Genomic DNA, 8,469 nt, shown 5'->3' on the forward strand with positions numbered 1-8,469 from the left:
CAAGCCGTTAACATCCCTGTTGTCAGAGAACAAGGCTGTCAATGCCAACGCGTCAGCTCGCATACAGCGATGGGCTCTCACGCTGGCTGCTTATGACTACACCATCCGGCACCGGCCTGGCACCGAAAATTGCGCTGACGTGCTCAGCAGGCCACCACCGAGGGGGCAGCGGAACAAAGCGCTGAGATAGTCATGGCCATTGATGCCTTTGACAGCGCAGGCTCCCCTATCACAGCCCGCCAGATCAAAATCTGGATGAACAGAGATCCCCTCCTATCTCTGATTAAGAAATGTGTCCTGACTGGGGATTGGGCGCCTGCACACGGAGCACTCCCTGAGGAGGTCAGACCGTTTCACAGGCAGATGGATGCGCTCTCCATCCAAGCTGACTGCCTACTATGGGGCAGCTGGGTAGTCATGCCCCAGAGGGGCAGAGAGGCATTCATCAGGGAACACCACAGCGAGCATCCAGGCATCGTGCTGATGAAGGCCATTGCCCGGTCACATGTTTGGTGGCCGGGAATTGACTCAGACCTGGAACACTGTGTTCGCAGGTGCACCATGTGTGCCCAGCTGGATAATGCCCCCAGGGAGGCCCCACTCAGCCTGTGGCCCTGGCCCACCAGGCCATGGTCACGTATTCATGTAGATTACACGGGTCCGTTCATGGGAAAACTGTATCTCATTGTGGTAGATGCGTACTCGAAATGGATCGAGTGCATCATTTTGAATTCGTGCACGACATCCACCATTGTGAAGAGTCTACGTGCGGTCTTTGCAACCCACGGCTTGCCAGACATCCTTGTTAGCGATAATGGCCCATGTTTCACGAGCTACAAATTCCGGGAGTTCATGTCGGGCAATGGCATCAACCATGTCAAGACAGCATCGTTCAGGCCAGGCAGAACGTGCGGTCCAAATCATTAAACAAGGCATGCTCAGGATTCAAGGACCCTCCCTTCAATGCCACCTATTGCGCCTCCTGCTGGCCTATAGGTCCCGACCGCACTCGCTCACGGGGGTCCAGCCCGCTGAGCTACTTATGAAACGAACATTCAAAACTCGGTTAACCCTCATTCACCTAGTCCTGGCCGACATAGTTGAGGGCAAGTGCCAGTCCCAAAACGAGTACCATGACCGAAATTAAAGGGGGAGATGTATAGAAATAAATGACCCCGTATTTATCCTCAATCACGCCGTGAGGCCCAAATGGTTTGAGGGTACTGTAATAGACAAAGAGGGGAACAGGGTCATCATGGTTAAACTTAACAATGGTCAGATATGCCGTAAGCATCTGGACCAAGTAAAAAAAAAGGTTCAGCTTCGACACGGAGGAACCTGAAGAAAACCATGAGATGGAGCTCACACCACCGCCAGTGAACGAGCAACAAGAGCAATCGGCAGCAGGCACAGTCCCTGCGGTCAGCCCGGACAGGCCGGAATCACCACAGGTGACAGACACTCACGCCAAGGCTCAGCAATCAGAGCCCCAACTGCGGCGCTGCACGAGGGAGCGTAGACCACCTGAAAGACTAAACCTATGATCCCAATAAGACTTTGGGGGGAAGGTGATGTCATGTATGTAATCTCTGTAACACCACTGCAACACTGTATATGCATAAGCAATGCACACCTTGACCACAGGGGGTGAACTTGTGGGAGACACCCCTTACCTGGTCACCCAGGTATATAAAGGGGGGTCCCATGCAGGGTCATCACTTCTTGGTCTTGTGAATAATAGTGACCTTGTCCATAGAATGTGCCTTGTGTGGGTTTTGTGCCAATGAGTAAGGACATTATACTTTCCATCATGCGTTTCAAGCTCTGCTTGATAGTTTGGACTGCCCGTTCCGCTTGACTGTTGGATGCGGGCTTAAAGGGGGCAGACCTGACATGCTTGATGCCATTGCGAGTCATGAACTCGTTGAATTCTGAGCTGGTGAAACACGGTCCATTGTCACTGACAAGGATGTCGGGCAAGCCATGGGTGGCGAACATAGCCCGGAGGCTTTCAATGGTGGCAGTTGATGTGCTGGATGACGTGATTACGCATTCGATCCATTTAGAGTAAGCGTCCACTACAACTAAAAACATCTTTCCGAGAAAGGGGTCAGCAAAATCTACGTGTATCCTGGACCACGGTTTGGAGGGCCATGACCACAGACTCAATGGAGCCTCCCTTGGTGCATTGCTCAATTGTGAGCACGTGTTGCACTACTGTACACATGACTCTAAGTCCGAGTCAATGCTGGACCACCAAACATGCGACCTGGCTATAGCCATCATCATGACTATATTTGGGTGGGTATTGTGTAGATCGCGTATAAACGTTTCCCTGCCTTTTTTAGCAAAACCACATGATTACCCCACAAGAGACAATCCGACTGGATGGACATTTCATCTTTGCGTCGGTGAAACGGCTTAATTTCATCTTGCATTTCCTCGGGAATGGCCGACCAGCTCCCAATGAGGACGCAACATTTTACAAAGATAGCACAGGATCCTGGCTGGTCCAGGTCCTGATGTGGCGAGCAGTGATGGGTGACTCCTCGCTCTCAAAAGCATCCATGACCAGAAGCAAGTCTGTGGACTGCGCCATTTCCACCCCAGTAGTGGGCAGTGGTAGTTGACTGAGGGCACCAGCACAGTTCTCCGTGCCTGGTCTGTGGTGGATAACATAGTCATAGGCGGACAATGTTAGTGCCCATCATTGGATGCGGGATGAAGCATTGGTGTCTGAAAACATCAAAATCAGCAGTTTGTGTTCGGTTTCCAGCTCAAACCAAAGTCCAAATAGGTATTGGTGCATTTTCTTAACCCCATATACACATGTTAAAGCCTCTTTTTCGACCATATTGTAGGTTCTTTCAGCCTTGGACAGACTTCTAGATGCGTATGCAACCGGTTGAAGTTTGCCCGATACATTGCTTTGCTGTAACACACAGCCGACCCCGTACGAAGATGCATCACAAGCTAGCACGAATCGTTTACACGGTTCATACAGTACAAGTAACCTATTAGAACAAAGTAGGTTTCTGGCCTTCTCAAAGGCTGTCTCTTGAGATTTACCCCAAACCCAGTCGTCACCCTTACGTAGCAACATGTGCCACGGTTCCAGCAAAGTGCTTAATCCGCGTAGAAAGTTACCAAAATAGTTGAGGAGTCCCAGGAATGAACGCAGTTCCGTCACGTTCGGTGGTCTGGGTGCATTCTTGATGGCCTCTGTCTTTGAGTATGTGAGTCTGATGCCGTCTGCCACAATCTTTCTCCCCAAAAATTCGACCTCTAGCGCCAGGAAATCACACTTGGAGCGTTTCAGCCTGAGTCCCACTCTGTCTGGTCGACTTAGAACCTCTTCCAGGTTGTGCAGGTGTTCGGTGGTGTCACGACCGGTGATCAGGATGTCGTCTTGAAACACAACAGTGCGCGGAACCGATTTCAGCAAACTCTCCATATTCCTCTGGAAGATGGCAGCAGCCGAGCGAATCCCAAAAGGGCACCTGTGGTATATAAACAGTCCTTTGTATGTGTTGATGCACGTCAATCTTTTTGAAGGTTCAGCCAGCTCCTGTGTCATGTAGGCAGAGGTTAGGTTCAGCTTGGTGAACGACTTCCCCCCCTGCTAATGTTGTGAACAGGTCATCCGCCTTGGGTAGCGGGTACTGGTCCTGTAATGAGACTCTGTTGATCATTACCTTGTAATTTTCGTAGATTCTGACCGTGCCATTGCTTTTCAACACCGGAATAATAGGACTGGCCCACTCATTGAACTCAATTGGCGATATGATTCCCTCTTGTTGAAGTCTGTCCAGTTCGATCTCGACTTTTTCCTTCATCATATATGGAACCGCTCGCGTCTTGTGATGAACGGGCCTTGCATCGGGGACTAGATGGATCTGCACCTTGGCACCTGTGAATTTGCCGATGCCTGGTTCAAATAGCGAAGGAAACTTGCTCAGCACTTGGGCGCACGAGGCATCATCCACTGAAGATAGTGCTTTGACGTCGTCCCAGTTCCATCGAATCTTTCCAGGCCAGCTTCTGCCAAATAGCGTTGGGCCATCGCCGGGTACAATCCACAGTGATAAATCGTGCACAGCTCCATCGTACGATATCTTAACTGCCGCACTGCCAATGACTGGTATGAGCGCTTTGATGTAGGTGCACAGCTTTGTCTGAATCGGGCTCAGTTTGGGCCTTTGTGCCTTGTTGCCGCACAGTTTCTCAAAAGCCTTCTGGATCATAATTGACTGACTCACCCCCGTGTCCAATTCCATTGATATTGGAATTCTGTTCAATTTGACTTTCAGCATGATAGGAGGGCTCTTGGTGGTGAAGGTGTGTACCCCGAACACTTCTTCCTCAGGTTGAATTGCCTCCCTTCTTTGTTCTGCGTGATCCGCGCCAGATCGATCATCCTCTGCCCACTCTGCCATGTGGTGAGTCGCAGGACTCCTGCACATTCGCTGGAGGTACCCCATTGTTTCACAGCCTTTGCACACGTAGTGCTTGAATCGATATTGATGGGCTCGATGATTAACCCCGCAGCACCAACATGGTGCTAATGGATTGGCATTCACGACCGATGGTGGACTCTGAGTCATCCTAGGTCTTGCAGCTGCAGACGTGTAGGCCCTGCCTTATGCAATTCTGCCTGCTAGCGACATTATTTTATGCAAAGTACTTGCCAGTGAGCTTCAATGCTGGGAAGATATCTGTCTGGTATTATCGCTCGTGGACATGAAAGCCTTGGCTATCATGTGGCCTTGCTCAGGTCTAGGGATTTGGCGGACAGCAGCTTGCGAAGAATTGCCTTGTGGCTGATGTCAAGCACAAAAATGTCCCACAGCGTTTCCCCAAAAATCCAGCAAATTCGCAACTTCCCGCAAGGCATCTCAGGTCGGCACGTCCTGGCCCTCGGAGCGGCGGTGTAGAAGCGATACCTGGCCATTAAGATGCTTTCCTTCGGCTTGAGGTGGTTCCGAACCAGCGTACACAACTCTCTGTGTCTCTCTAGTGGTTTCTCTGGTACTAGCAGATTCTTGATGAGGCCGTATATTGTGGACCCACACACGGTGAGGAGAATCGCCCTGCGCTTGATCACTTTATTGTCCCCATCCAGCTCGTTGGCCACGGAGTACTGGTCGAGACGCTCAAAGAAGACTTCTCAATCATCACCCTCTATAAATCTCTCTACGATACCAACGGCAGCCATGAGTACGTGTAAGTTCATAATCTGTTACTCGTCGCCAATTGTTAAGTATGGAAGAACTCCACAAGACTGAGTACTGTGAGCTAACACTGATGTGACCTTAGTCTCTTTAATACAACTCCAGAGTGCCTAAGCAGCATGGCAGACAACCTTTTATACTCCCTTGCACGAGATGTGCAGGTGACCCTTGGGCCTCCAAAAGTTGCGCCCTCTGGTGGCAAGTCTTACACAGTTACAATGTTTACACACAAAACAAAAGGCGCTATATGAATGCAAGTTGTTGTTTCCCGCACCTCATGTCCAGGTCTGTTGTAAACTCATTGATCGCTGGGATTGGTCAACAACTCCAATATCGCTGGATCATTTGACTACCGGGATGGTAAAAGTTGAACTAGATGGACCTCGGCCATTGTTCCAGCAACTCCTGTTCCTACTTTAAGTCTCCACTTCAGTTAAGAGCTTTTCAACAAGCATGCAGAAACACAGGTTTAAAACTCATTGGCACTTTGCCAAATCATATCACCACTGATATCAACCGTGGCTCAGTGGGAAGCACTCTCGCCTCTGAGTCAGAAGGTTGTGGGTTCAAGAGACTTTGAGGATATAGTATAGGCTGACACTCCAGTTGGAGGGGCAGTACCGAGGGAGCACTGCGCTTTCTGAGGGACAGTACTGAGGGAGTGCTGCACTGTTGGAGGGCTAGTATTGAGGGAGTGCTGCACTGTTGGAGGGCTAGTATTGAGGGAGTGCCGCATTGTCGGTTGGGCAGTACTGAGGGAGCGCTGCGCTTTCGGGGGGCAGTACTGAGGGAGTGCTGGACTGTCGGAGGGGCAGTACTGAGGGAGTGCCGCACTGTCGGAGGGGCGGTACTGAGGGAGTGCTGCACTGTTGGAGGGGCAGTACTGAGGGAGCACTGCGTTTTCGGAGGGGCAGTACTGAGGGAGTGCCGCACTGTCGGAGGGGCAGTACTGAGGGAGTGCCGCACTGTCGGAGGGGCGGTACTGAGGGAATGCTGCACTGTCGGAGGTGCAATGCTGAGGGAGTGCTGCACTGTCGGAGGTGCAGAACTGAGGGAGTGCTGCACTGTCGGAGGGGCAGTACTGAGGGAGTGCTGCACTGTCGGAGGGGCAGTACTGAGGGAGCGCCGCACTGTCGGAGGGACAGTACTGAGGGAGCGCCGCACTGTCGGAGGGGCAGTACTGAGGGAGTGCTACACTGTCGGAGGGGCAGTACTGAGGGAGCGCCGCACTGTCGGACGGGCAGTACTGAGGGAGTGCTGCGCTTATGGAGGTGATGTCCCTGGGATGAAATGTTAAATCGAGGCCCCTTCTGGCCTCTTGGGTGGATGTAAAAGATCCCGTGGCACGATTTCGAAGAAGTGCAGTGGAGTTCTCCTCGTATCCTGACCAATATTTATCCCTCAATTAACATCACTCAAAAAATCACATTGTCTGCTTATTGTAACTTTGCAGTTTGTGGGAGCTTGCTGTGTGCAAATTGGTTTCTGTATTTCCCACATTACATCAGTGACTACACTTCAGAAAAGTACTGAATTGACTGTAAAGTGCGTTGTGGTGCCCGAGGTTGAGAAAGGCGCTATGGAAATGGCAGTCCTTCCTTTTCTTTCTCTGTTTAGTGTGAACTCCTGTATTTTATCCCCTGTAAATGTTTGTTTTGAGTAAGTTCCTCCTGATGACTGGTTCAGAATCATTTACCGACGGCAGAAATGACGGGTGAACATCACAAAAGATGAGACAGATTTAAGTGAAGTAGCTCGAGCTTGCAGTGGCGCAACTTGTTTAAATAATGGATAAAGTCATCAGCCTGCAGCCCTCAGTACTCATTCTGTTCAGACCCACAACATTCGATGTGTGTAACCTTATCCATCTCCGTAACATCGCCCACCTCCGTACCTGCCTCAGCTCATCCGCTGCTGAAACCCTCATCCCTGACTTTGTCCCCACCAGACTCGACTATTCCAATGCTCTCCTGGCCGGCCTCCCACCTTCCACCCTCCTTAAACTTCAGCTCATCCCAAACTCGGCTGTCCCGTGTCCTAACTTGCACCATGTCCCGCTCACCCATCACCCCCTGTGCTCGCTGCCCCGTGTCCTAATTCGCACCCAGTCCCGCTCACCCATCACCCCCTGTGGTCGCTGCCCCGTGTCCTAACTCACACCCAGTCCCGCTCACCCATCACCCCCTGTGGTCGCTGCCCCGTGTCCTAATTTGCACCCAGTCCCGCTCACCCATCACCCACTGTGCTCACTGCCCCGTGTCCTAACTCGCACCCAGTCCCGCTCACCCATCACCCCTGTGCTCGCCGACCTACATTGTCTCTCAGTCCGGCAACACCTCAATTTCAAAATTTTTATCATGCGTTCAAATCCTTACACGGCCTCACCCTTCCCTATAGAAACATAGAAACATAGAAAATTGGTGTAGGAGTAGGCTATTCGGCCCTTCGAGCCTGCACCGCTATTCAATAGGATCATAGCTGATCATTCCCTCAGTATCCCTTTTCCTGCTTTCTCTCCATATCTAACTTTCTCATGAATATATCCAATGAACTGGCCTCAACAACTCTCTGCGGCAGGGAATTCCACAGGTTAACAACTCTCTGAGTGAAGAAGTTTCTCCTCATCTCAGTCCTAAATGTCCTACCCTTTATCCTAAGAATGTATCCCCAGGTTCCAGACTTCCCCAACATCAGGAACATTCTTCCCACATTTAACCTGTCCAGTCCCGTCAGAATCTTATATGTTTCTATGAGATCCCCTCTCATCCTTTTAAACTCCAGTGTATAAAGGCTCAGTTGATCTGGTCTCTCCTCATATATCAGTCCAGCCATCCCGGGAATCAGTCTGGTGAACCTTTGCTGCACTCCCTCAATAGCAAGAACGTCCTTCCTGAGATTAGGAGACCAACACTGAACACAATATTCCAGGTGAGGTCTCACCAAGGCCCTGTACAATTGCAGTAAGATCTCCCTGCTCCTATACTCAAATCCCCTAGCTATGAAGGCCAACATGCCATATGCCTTCTTCACCGCCTGCTGTACCTGCATGTCAACTTTCAGTGACTGATGAATCATGACACCCAGGTCTCGTTGCACCTCCCCTTTTCCTAATCTGCCGCCATTCAGATAATATTCTGCCTTCGTGTTTTTGCCACTAAAGTGGATAACCTCACATTTATCCACATTATACTGCATCTGCCATGCATTTGCTCACTCATCTAACCTGTCCAAATCACCT

This window comes from Pristiophorus japonicus, chromosome 8 (assembly GCF_044704955.1).
Source record: "Pristiophorus japonicus isolate sPriJap1 chromosome 8, sPriJap1.hap1, whole genome shotgun sequence".
Lineage (NCBI taxonomy): Eukaryota > Metazoa > Chordata > Chondrichthyes > Pristiophoridae > Pristiophorus > Pristiophorus japonicus.